The sequence below is a fragment of the Oncorhynchus masou genome, chromosome 29 (genome assembly GCF_036934945.1).
Source record: "Oncorhynchus masou masou isolate Uvic2021 chromosome 29, UVic_Omas_1.1, whole genome shotgun sequence".
Lineage (NCBI taxonomy): Eukaryota > Metazoa > Chordata > Actinopteri > Salmoniformes > Salmonidae > Oncorhynchus > Oncorhynchus masou.
Window position 1 is genome coordinate 9,894,521 of NC_088240.1, and position 13,099 is coordinate 9,907,619.

Here is a 13,099-nt window from a genome sequence, read left to right on the forward strand (position 1 = left end):
TGGTGCAAGCCTCAGGGTCCTATCACCTGTCATGTTTCTGATAGTGTATGTCAGAATCGAAGGTGACTACATGCATCTAGTAGTGGGTTGTCTCTTACATAACGTTTGTGTGCAATGGATTACAAATTATTGAAGGAAAAAATTGTACAATGTCAATATTTGAATAATGATGTGCTTGTGTGTTAATATCCATGCCTCTATAATAGCAAGAGCCTGCTGTGTGGTTTCTAATGATATTATCTCTAATAAAAAAAACATATTTTATCTTAGGCTGCACTGCTGTCGCTAGTGAAAAATTATCCTAAGCATTCATACAATTCAGCCATTATGTCAAGACCATTTTTGCTCTTCATAAGAGTATGTTTAAATGACAAGCATACGACATAATATTACAGCGTGTGTTGAGTGTCTCTGACATGACCACTCCATTTCTCGCATGTTCATTGACACTTATTTAAAGATGTGCCTTTTGGACCCCCAAAAAATGTCTCTCCCTCCCCAGCACGTCCCATTGATTTCTTGGTAGCGAGTAGCGGTTGTTGTGCTTATCCACCAAACAGGCTTCTGTAAACCCATACAGGGTGTCTGTATCTCTTGGCCACCGTTGAGAGCAATGGTTGTTGACTCAGGTGGGACAAAGATAGCACGTTTGTGTACATACATATGTGTGGGCAGCGGGTTACCTATCTGGAATGAATTGTGAAGTGAAGGAGGAGGAAACTGAGAAGCTCGTTTGGATGGAGATGTCTATTTATGTAGAACCTAAAACCACTTATTTAAAAGCAACTTATCAAACACACAGTCCATTAATTTGAGGATTCAAAATATGCTATACAGATCTCTCAAACGTCTACAGTATGAAACTAAATGTAATTTACCCACAAAAACATAAACTTTCACATGACAAGCAAAGCAATTCTGTAGCTGGGAGCCAATGATACATCAGCATTTGAGGGGTCAAAGAATGCTTTGGGGGCTTAGATTACACCATATGTTAATATTAAGAGTAAATTAAGAAGAAGAATTTGACATGATTTGTTGCAGCAAAAGAATCCTGCATCAACAGGATTTTAATGTCCATAATGTGTTTTTGAACTGTGGTTAGGCCATTAGCTGGCCAAAATTAGGCTACATGAAAAGTACAATACTGTTAATATAGCTGTGTGTTAGTGTGTGTTTTCAGTGAATTTATGTACAGTGCCTTCGGAAGTATTCAGATCCTTTTTCTACATTTTGTTACGTTGCAGCCTTATTCTAAAATGTATTAAACATATTGTTTTCCTCACCAATCCACACACACAATATGCCATAATGACAAAGCATAAACAGGTTTTTAGAAAATGTTGCTAATTTATAAAAAAAAAGATAAAAACATAAATACCACATTTACGTATGTATTCAGATCCTTTACTCAGTACTTTGTTGAAGCATCTTTGGTAGCGATTATAGCCTTGAGTCTTCTTGGGTATGATGCTATAAGCTTGGCACACCTGTATTTGGGGGGTTTCTCCCATTCTTCGCTGCAGATCCTCTCAAGTTCAGGTTGGATGGGGAGCGTTACTGCACAGCTGTTTTCAGGTCTCTCCAGAGATGTTCTATCGGATTCAAGTCCGGGCTCTGGCTGGGCCACTCAAGGGCATTCAGAGACTTGTTGTTAAGAAGAAACTCCTGCGTTGTCTTGGCTGTGTGCTTAGGGTCAATGTCCTGTTGGAAGGTAAACCATCAACCCAGTCTGAGGTCCTGAGCGCTCTGGAGCAGGTTTTCATCAAGGATCTATCTGTACTTTGCTTCATTCATCTTTGCCTAGATCCTGACTAGTCTCCCAGTCGCTGCCGCTGAAAAATATCTCCACGGCATGATGCTTCCACCAAATCAAATCAAATCAAATGTATTTATATAGCCCTTCATACATCAGCTGATATCTCAAAGTGCTGTACAGAAACCCAGCCTAAAACCCCAAACAGCAAGCAATGCAGGTGTAGAAGCACGGTGGCTAGGAAAAACTCCCTAGAAAGGCCAAAACCTAGGAAGAAACCTAGAGAAGAACCAGGCTATGTGGGGTGGCCAGTCCTCTTCTGGCTGTGCCGGGTGGAGATTTTAACAGAACATGGCCAAGATGTTCAAATGTTCATAAATGACCAGCATGGTCCAATAATAATAAGGCAGAACAGTTGAAACTGGAGTAGCAGTACGGCCAGGTGGACTGGGGACAGCAAGGAGTTATCATGTCAGGTAGTCCTGAGGCATGGTCCTAGGGCTCAGGTCCTCCGAGAGAGAGAAAGAAAGAGAGAAAGAGAGAATTAGAGAACGCACACTTAAATTCACACAGGACACCGGATAGGACAGGAGAAGTACTCCAGATATAACAAACTGACCCCAGCCCCCCGACACAAACTACTGCAGCATAAATACTGGAGGCTGAGACAGGAGGGGTCAGGAGACACTGTGGCCCCATCCGATGACATCCCCGGACAGGGCCAAACAGGAAGGATATATACCACCATGCTTCATCGTAGGGATGGTGCGAGGTTTCCAACAGACGTGAAGCAAGGCATTCAGGCAAAAGAGTCTATTCTTGGTTTCATCAGACCAGAGAATGTTGTTCCTCATTGTCTGAGAGTCTTTAGGTGCCTTTTGGCAAACTCCGAGCAGGCTGTCATGTGCCTTTTACTGAGGAGTGGCTTTCGTCTGGTCACTTTAAGATAAAGGTCTGATTGGTGGAGTGCTGCAGAGATGGCTGTCCTTCTAGAAGGTTCTCCCATCTCCACAGACGCACTCTGGAGCTTTTTCAGTGTGACCATAGGGTTCTTGGTCACCTCCCTGACCAAGGCCCTTCTCCCCAGATTGCTCAGTTTGGCCGTGATGCCAGATCTAGGAAGAGTCTTGGTGGTTCCAAACTTCTTCCATTTAAGAATGATGGAGGCCACTGTGTTCTTGGGGACCGTCAATGCTGCAGAAATGTTTTGGTATCCTTCCCCAGACCTTAAATAGACAGGTGTGTGTCTTTCCAAATCATGTCAAATCAATTGAATTTACCACAGATGGACTCCAATCATGTTGTAGAAACAGGATGCACCTGCGCTCAATTTCGAGTCCCATAGCAAAGGGTCTGAATACTTATGTAAATAAGGTATTTATATATATATATATTTATTTATTTTTTATTTTTATGTAATCCATTTAAGGTTAAGTTTGCAACGTAACAAAACGTGGAAAAAGTCAATGAGTCTGAATACTTTCCAAATGTAAATCACAACGCTTATCTGCACTTCCTGCAGGAAAATTTTCACATTTCATGTGACCAGGACTCAGGGTAGCCACATGATATTTGCAGGATGCCACGCGGGGCAATCAGGTGAGAGGTAGAACACTGGTGTACCTTTTCCAGTTGACATAGTTTCCCACACTTCCTGTGTCTAACCGTGGAGTGGGCACTGGGATTTCCAGTCTACAACGTAGCCTTGCCTGTCATGTCAAAGCTGGTCTCTGTGTGCCGTTACCTGGGACCAGCCTGGGAGGCCTCCACTGTGCCCAGCATGTGAGGTAATGTCTCTCTGTTCGTCCATTCTCTCATCACCATGTCTGTCCATACCTACCCTAATACCCTTCAGCAATTGTGGATCAGACCTGGGTAAAATAAAAGTCTATATATGGTCTCACAGTTGACAGTGCATGTCAGAGCAAAAACCAAGGAATTATTACATACCTGCGTCTGATTGAGTCTTCCTCTGAGCGCAGCTTTACACTTTGGGGACTATTGCATAAATCGGTTCCATTAAGCCAGGCAAGGTCAATCAACTAGTCTTTCAAAAGAAACCATGGCCCCAGGTCTGCCATGGATATGCTGTCTTGGCAGTGGTCACCCTTTAAGGGAACAGTGAATACTCACTAAATGTGCACTGTGTAATGGGTTATTATATTTACTATGCATATGGACCACAGGAGGCTGTTGAGGGGAGGATGGCTCATAATAATGGCTGGAATGAAGCCAATAGAATGTAATCAAAAATGAGGAAACAATGTGCGCGCTGTGTTTGATACCATTCCCCTGATTCCTCTCTAGCCATCACCAGGAAGCCCTTCCCCCCGTAGCACCCTCCTGTGACATGGACAGCAGAGACTTACAAGATAATCTACAGCAGTGGATGCTCCTCAGAGGAGGACCATACTCGTCAGTGAATTTTCATAAAAATGTAAAAACTGAAGCATTTAAAAAGTTATCCTTTTTTTAGATACAACAATACTAGTTATATTAAAGAGTTAGAGAAACGCAAGGCAACGTACTGGTCTGTGGAGACCTGCATGCTTGAACAGCAGAAGAACTAGACACTAGTAACAGTCATGGAGACAAACACCTACCAGGAAGCAACAACCTTTCCCTCCCCACATACCCCACCCCAAAAACAACTATGACAAAGTGAAAAACAAAAATGTAGTACAGCTCCTGAAGCTCTGTCGAACACTGGGTCACAGTCAGCCCACTAACACCTCTCTCAGACCACAGTAATATCCCAGTGTATCTGAGAAGAGCGGAACCCAACCATGAAGCATCACGGCCCAATAAATTACATTGTACTCAATGGCCTATAGATAGAATGCAAACATTACAGAAATCTACCAAAAAGCAATTAGTAGCTAAAAAATACAATCTCTCCTGGACAACTTTTTAGCCTTAACATTCTCCACAGCCGTTTGGAACATAAACTTAATTTATTTTTTACAAATTAGCCTCCTTGGCTAATCTAAAGAAACATAAGAGAAAACCAAAAAGAAGAGAAAATGAAAAATGGTTTGATAATGATTGTAAAAAAAAACATTATCCTTACTGCAGGTATTTCCCCCAATATTTGGAACCAAGGATTGGTCACACTAATGTAGACAAATTTGACCAAAATAATTACAGAGGAATTGCGTTAACAGCATCTTGGGGAAAATTCCTTGCAGTATCATAAATAGCAGACAGTAAATAGTAAATGAAAATAGGAAATGATAATGTCATATGTCACGTCCTGAGCGTTGGATGTCTAAAAAGTTATCGTACAACAGACCACGAATATAAAAATACAAATAAAATGAAACAAAAAAACAAATATAATGATATTCAAAAAAGGTCAAAACATCTGGCTGAAAATGTTTCAATCAGTTACAGAACCAATTGCTCTAAATGGCAGTGAAGTATGGGGTCCGCTGTCTAATAATGAATTTACCAAATGGGACAAACATCAATCGCTCTATATGGCAGTGAAGTATGGGGTCCGCTGTCTAATAATGAATTTACCAAATGGGACAAACATCAATCGATATACTGCATGCAGAGTTTTGCAAGACTGTATTGCAAGTGCAAAGAAAACCTCCAAATAACGCATGTAGAACAGAATTGGGCCAATACCCCGTCCTCATTCGAATAGAAAAAAAGAGCCATCATATTTTACAGCCATCTAAAAACAAGTGACCCCAAAACATTCCATCACACAGCTCTACAATGTCAAGAGATGAAACAAGAGAAGAGTCCCCTCAGCCAGCTGGTTCTGAGGCTCAGTTCACAAACCCAAACCAACCCCATAGAGCCTGAAGACATCACTCAGAAAATCTGGCCCAAACAAATCATCACAAAACAAAAATAAAAATATATCACCCATTGGAGAGACACCACAAAAAATATAAGTCAACTTCAATGCTATTTGGCTCTAAACAGACAGCACATGGTGGCTGATTATCTGACCACTGTGACTAATAGAAAACTGAGGAAAACATTGACTAGGTACAGAGTGAGCACAGTCTGTCCATAGAGACCGGTCGTCACAGGCAAACCTGGCTACCCAGAGAGGACAGGCTGTGCTCACTCTGCTCCAGGGGAGAGGTAGAGACAGACCAGAATTTCCTGTTACACTGTGACAAATACTCAGACCTAAGAGAAGATGTCTTTCCCAAAATGGTTATTCAGTAAAAAGAATTTGAGACTATAAAAGATGAAGAATTTTAAAAAATATTTATTGGGTGAAAAGCCAAATATGTGTCCTCCTGCAACAACCTGAGGGACAGCCAGTGAAAAGTGCAATGTAATGTCAATAATATTTCCCGTTTAGTTTTGTTTTGTGTTTTACAGTGCCTTGCAAAATTATTCGGCCCCCTTGAACTTTGCGACCTTTTGCCACATTTCAGGCTTCAAACATAAAGATATAAAACTGTATTTTTTTGTGAAGAATCAACAACAAGTGGGACACAATCATGAAGTGGAACAACATTTATTGAATATTTCAAACTTTTTTAACAAATCAAATACTGAAAAATTGGGCGTGCAAAATTATTCAGCCCCTTTACTTTCAGTGCAGCAAACTCTCTCCAGAAGTTCAGTGAGGATCTCTGAATGATCCAATGTTGACCTAAATGACTAATGATGATAAATACAATCCACTTGTGTGTAATCAAGTCTCTGTATAAATGCACCTGCACTGTGATAGTCTCAGAGGTCCGTTAAAAGCGCAGAGAGCATCATGAAGAACAAGGAACACACCAGGCAGGTCCGAGATACTGTTGTGAAGAAGTTTAAAGCCGGATTTGGATACAAAAAGATTTCCGACTATGACGTTACTTTAGCTAATATGGTGACAACGTGTATAGTGGTTAGCGTTATAATGTGAAGGTTTAGCTTGGAAAGGTTTTTTCACCTGGTAACAGACAGCTGATTTGTTGTGCATTGAAGTCCACAAGCAAAGAGAAAAGGTGAGAGGATGAGAGCGGGTAGATTCCAGAAGGAATGCAATGAGTTGCTATGGAAGAGAACTGTGTTTACGTGTGATCCGGGGCTTAAAAATTCTGATGATTCTGTTGAAAAACATTTCTTAGTATTGATCACATTGAAGGAGAGGTTGTTGTCCTGGCACCACATGGCCAGGTCTCTGACCATGATCGGGAGTCCCATAGGGCGGCGTACAATTGGCCCAGCGTTGTCCGGGTTTTGGCCGGTGTAGGCCGTCATTGTAAATAAGAATGTGTTCTTTAACTGACTTACCTAGTTAAATAAAGGTTAAATAAAATAAAATAAAAAAGTAAGCATGACAAGCCCCAATGTGCACAGACAAGTTCAATGACAGATGGGTGGAGATTTAGCTTTTTATATAATAAACGACTGCCAATAACCAACCAATGTCTTTCTCCCTGAAGTTTGAGTACAGTGGTGAGCTGAAGATACAGCACTGTTTCCACCCCTCAATTAGCTCACCAGTCCAGACAGTTTACCAAGTATTCATCTGTTGCTGATTCACATGCTGTATGGAATGTCAGTCCCCTGAGCCATAAGGTCAGATGAATGATAATATGTGGAGTGTGTGAACCTTCTCACAGTGTACACATTTCTCAGCCCTATAATTAACTTTTACCCAAACAACACAGCCAATTTGCTTGATGTGGCCTTTACGAGGCCTTTGAACTACGAGCTGACCCATGGCGACCCTGCTTCTGATGCCAAAATACACAGGCAGCTTATTGTGCAGGGATATAAATAATGTTGCAGAGTAAGGAGAATGGAACAAGCAGTCTCTCTGGTCACCCAAATGCCATCTGTGTGGATGAATCATCATCAGTGCTATGTAAACGTGTACTATACTATGTGTCATCAAGCAACACGTAGCAAAACGTGTCATGGTGATGAATTATATTGTTATTTTTCTTCATGATGAGGACAAAAAAGTGGGTTGTGCTCTCTTGGGACATTCATTGTTTTCTTGTATTGGCTTGTGTACAGAGAGGTAACGACAGCCCCTACTGTAGTTACAGACTGGGTTAAGGACAGTCACCACTGCAGTTACAGACTGGGTTAAGGACAGTCACCACTGTAGTTACAGACCGGGTTAAACACAGTCACCACTGTAGTTACAGACTGGGTTAAACACAGTCACCACTGTAGTTACAGACCGGGTTAAGGACAGTCACCACTGTAGTTACAGACTGGGTTAAGGACAGTCACCACTGTAGTTACAGACCGGGTTAAGGACAGTCACCACTGTAGTTACAGACTGGGTTAAGGACAGTCACTACTGTAGTTACAGACTGGGTTAAGGACAGTCACCACTGCAGTTACAGACTGGGTTAAGGACAGTCACCACTGTAGTTACAGACCGGGTTAAGGACAGTCACCACTGTAGTTACAGACTGGGTTAAGGACAGTCACCACTGTAGTTACAGACTGGGTTAAGGACAGTCACCACTGTAGTTACAGACCGGGTTAAGGACAGTCACCACTGTAGTTACAGACCGGGTTAAACACAGTCACCTCTGTAGTTACAGACTGGGTTAAGGACAGTCACCACTGTAGTTACAGACCGGGTTAAGGACAGTCACCTCTGTAGTTACAGACTGGGTTAAGGACAGTCACCCCTGTAGTTACAGACTGGGTTAAGGACAGTCACCACTGCAGTTACAGACTGGGTTAAGGACAGTCACCACTGTAGTTACAGACCGGGTTAAGGACAGTCACCACTGTAGTTACAGACTGGGTTAAGGACAGTCACCACTGTAGTTACAGACTGGGTTAAGGACAGTCACCACTGTAGTTACAGACCGGGTTAAGGACAGTCACCACTGTAGTTACAGACCCGGTTAAACACAGTCACCTCTGTAGTTACAGACTGGGTTAAGGACAGTCACCACTGTAGTTACAGACCGGGTTAAGGACAGTCACCTCTGTAGTTACAGACTGGGTTAAGGACAGTCACCACTGTAGTTACAGACTGGGTTAAGGACAGTCACCACTGTAGTTACAGACCGGGTTAAGGACAGTCACCACTGTAGTTACAGACCAGGTTAAACACAGTCACCACTGTAGTTACAGACCGGGTTAAGGACAGTCACCACTGTAGTTGCAGACCGGGTTAAGGACAGTCACTAGTGTAGTTACAGACTGGATTAAGGACAGTCACTAGTGTAGTTACAGACTGGATTAAGGACAGTCACCACTGTAGTTACAGACTGGGTTAAGGACAGTCACTAGTGTAGTTACAGACTGGATTAAGGACAGTCACCACTGTAGTTACAGACTGGATTATGGACAGTCACCACTGTAGTTACAGACTGGATTAAGGACAGTCACCACTGTAGTTACAGACTGGATTATGGACAGTCACCACTGTAGTTACAGACTGGATTAAGTACAGGCCACTACTGTAGTTACATTAAGGAGTGTCACTAATAAACACAATTTGCAGTCATACATGTCTGTGTGTGTGTGTGTGTGTTTGTGTGTGTGTGTGCGCGTGTGTGCGCGTGCGTGCGTTTGCGTGCGTTTGCGCGCGTTTGCGCGCGTGTGTGCGTGTGAGTGCGTGTGTGTGCGTGTGTGTGTGTGTGTGTGTGTGCATGTGTGTTTGCGTGTGTGTGTGTGTGTGCGCGTGTGTGCGCGTGCGTGCGTTTGCGCGTGTATGTGCGTGTGTGTGCGTGTGTGTGTGTGTGCGTGTGTGTTTGCATGTGTGTGTGTGTGTGTGTGTGTGTGTGTGTGTGTGTGCGTGTGCGTGCGTGTGTTTGCGTGTGTTTGCGTGGGTTTGTGTGCGTGCGTGTTCATCGTTGACTAAATTAGGTGGAAAAAAGACTTAAACTAAGAAACTAAATCAAATATGGGCGGTATCACTTCTGAGGGGCCTATTGTGAGTCTGGGGCATTGTCCAGGATTCATTAGGATGCATCCCCCGGGCAACAATCCATTTGTTGGGTTGAATGTCCATCTGGAGGCCCAGGGATGAAGGACTCCCTCAACCCTGGGAGTATGAGCAGGAGGCAGCCTAGACTTGTACCCCAGGATGAGTGTCTCTTGCGGGGTGTCTATGTGAGGGACAACAGGCTAGAGAAGATGGATTCACTGTTTGGAGAGGTTGAGGCTCTCAGGCTTTGAAGGAAACCTGGTACCCATACTGCCCTCCATGGCCCGTAGTGTCTCCTCCTGCTGTTTGCAATGATCCCTCACCTAGAAATTAGGGAACACAGTAGATTAGAACACTGACAACTGTGTTTTAGATTGAAGCTACAGGTTTCACATGTTTAGATTACAGCTCAGATTATTCCAGATTAAACCAGACTGATGGAAATAGGACACCACAATAGGGAATTTTGTATAAGCATTTATGTCAGAAGCTTAAACGTACAGTATCCATATTAGGACAGCCTGAGTCTGACACCAACTCGTCCATATTAGGACAGCCTGAGTCTGACACCAACTCGTCCATATTAGGACAGCCTGAGTCTGACACCAACTCGTCCATATTAGGACAGCCCGAGTCTGACACCAACTCGTCCATATTAGGACAGCCTGAGTCTGACACCAACTCGTCCATATTAGGACAGCCTGAGTCTGACACCAACTCGTCCATATTAGGACAGCCTGAGTCTGACACCAACTCGTCCATATTAGGACAGCCTGAGTCTGACACCAACTCGTCCATATTAGGACAGCCTGAGTCTGACACCAACTCGTCCATATTAGGACAGCCTGAGTCTGACACCAACTCGTCCATATTAGGACAGCCTGAGTCTGACACCAACTCGTCCATATTAGGACAGCCCGAGTCTGACACCAACTCGTCCATATTAGGACAGCCTGAGTCTGACACCAACTCGTCCATATTAGGACAGCCTGAGTCTGACTCCAACTCGTCCATATTAGGACAGCCCGAGTCTGACACCAACTCGTCCATATTAGGACAGCCTGAGTCTGACACCAACTCGTCCATTTTAGGACAGCCTGAGTCTGACACCAACTCGTCCATATTAGGACAGCCCGAGTCTGACACCAACTCGTCCATATTAGGACAGCCTGAGTCTGACACCAACTCACCCATATTGGGACAGCCTGAGTCTGACTCCAACTCGTCCATATTAGGACAGCCTGAGTCTGACACCAACTCACCCATATTGGGACAGCCTGAGTAACTCCAACTCATCCATATTAGGACATTCTGAGTCTGAGGCCAACTCTTTATGACTCTGATGCTATCCGTACACAGATACGATGCCAGCTAGATGAAATGTGAATATTCTTTTTCACTTCTCCACTCACCATATCAGTGTAGCGTATGAGAACTGGGCGAATCTTAAGCTCCATTAGCAGGTCTCCCAGAAGGATCTTCTGATGGTACCTTTCCATCCTCAGCCTCCTCTCCAGCTCTAGACTTGGGTTGCGGACCAGCTCCTCTGTCTTCCTTTCCCCCACACCTCTGGCCTCCTGCTGGGCCCCACTTTCTACCATCAACCTCTCCTGTCGGAGCTTGGCCTGGAGGTCCTGGATCCTGTAGGTGGCCTTCTCTAACCTCACCTCCAGAGATAGCACCCTATGTTCTTTCCCGACCAAAGCCATGAGCTCCATCCTAGACTCCATCAGTCTGGCTTGGGCCTCTCCGGTCATTCCCTCCCCTCTCCTTTCTACCTCAACCAGGATATATTCATCACTCGCTTCCCGGCCAGTAGACCTCATTGGGGCTGTCTCGGTAACCTCCAACCCACTGGCCCCTACTCTTCTACCCTTGTGCCCACACTGGTGCAGGTTCACCCACTGATAGGCAAGTTGAGCAGCCCTAGAGCTCTTATAGAGGATATCTGGTACAAGCCATTGGACCTTGGCGAACCGCTCAGTGAACTGCTCAGCCCCATCAGTATTGGTCAGTAGACTGAAGTTCTCTGCCTTGATTGGACCAGGGGCGAGCATCAAAGCCCATCTGTGTCGGAGAACAAGGAGCTCATTGGCCACCTTAGTCACAGATGTATGGGGCGGGCTTTGAGGGTCAGAGGTGAGAGGGACAGTCTGATCAGAAGAAGCGACAGTGGTCTCGTCTTCCTCAGTTACGTACATGTTCTCGCAGAGAGGGACTACCACTTTCTCGTCAAAGGTCTCTTTCATGGCGCCGAGATATTCCACGAAAGAGAGAAGCCAGGTGATGCAACGCTTTATTTCCGAGTCGCTGTAGCCACTGACTGCCACCGCAGGTTCCTCTTGAACCTTGGAGAGGAGAACCCGCAGCTGCTCCAAGGTGTTGATTTCATCCTGCTGTTTTGTGGTTAGGGCACTCAAGACTGGGTGAAGAGCGTCCATGTTGAAGGAGTGTTTGCATTGCTGGACATGGTCCTGGAAGGAGGCTATCTCTTTCTTGAGGCACGTGTACAGGTTATCCATGGCTCGTGCTTTTCCACCAAGCAGCACCTATCTGAGACAATATTTTCCATTACACCAATGAGACACACTGTCCAAACAACACATTAATTCACTTTCGCAAAAAAAAACGTTTTTAGTTCAGACCCTGTCCTGTCTATACTGTATGTTTGCTCTGACACTAATGGTATTATGCTGACAACTAAGTGAAATGGAAACATTTTCTTATGACCCCTCCTGCACATTTCTCCAGTTGCAAATGCGTTGTTATTATATCATGTGTATGTTGCCTAGCAACTCAAGATGCATTAGTGAAATCTTCAAATCATTCAATTTTGCACTTAGGGAAAAAAGACCTGACAGGGGTGATGAAAAGTGTTTTCACAGGACTCCTGAAAGGTCCATCTTTTAAGTGGTCGTGTAGTCGAGGCAAATGAAACACTACACAATGGTGTTCAAATTTTCCATTGCTCATTCTTGAGTTTAATTGAAAGCAGCAGAGTGAATGGACGGGTGCTGTTTGGACCAAAGCTAACACCCAAGACAGAACATTAGACTGACGAGATGAAAGGTTTGAGGGGAAAATGTTCCAGCTTTGCTTTAATTTCTCGTTGAATTGTAAAGAAACAGTGAGGACCTTCAAGTCTGAAGCTTTAAGAAGAACACTGGCCATGAGACTTACAAATAATTAGTCAGGCAGCACAGTTTAAGTAAGAATGCGTGTGTGTGCATATGTGTGTCCATGACTTACCGTGGTAGGGCTGGATGCTGGTCAGATCCTTCTGACACTTGTGATGTGTGTCCATGACTTACCGTGGTAGGGCTGGATGCTGGTCAGATCCTTCTGACACTTGTGATGTGCAATCCAGGCCTCTTGTCATTCTTCAATCCATCTCGGGAACATTCCCAGAGTGCTGCATTACAGAAGAATTGTCCTAAGATCCGAGATGTCACTAGAAAAAGACAGACCTC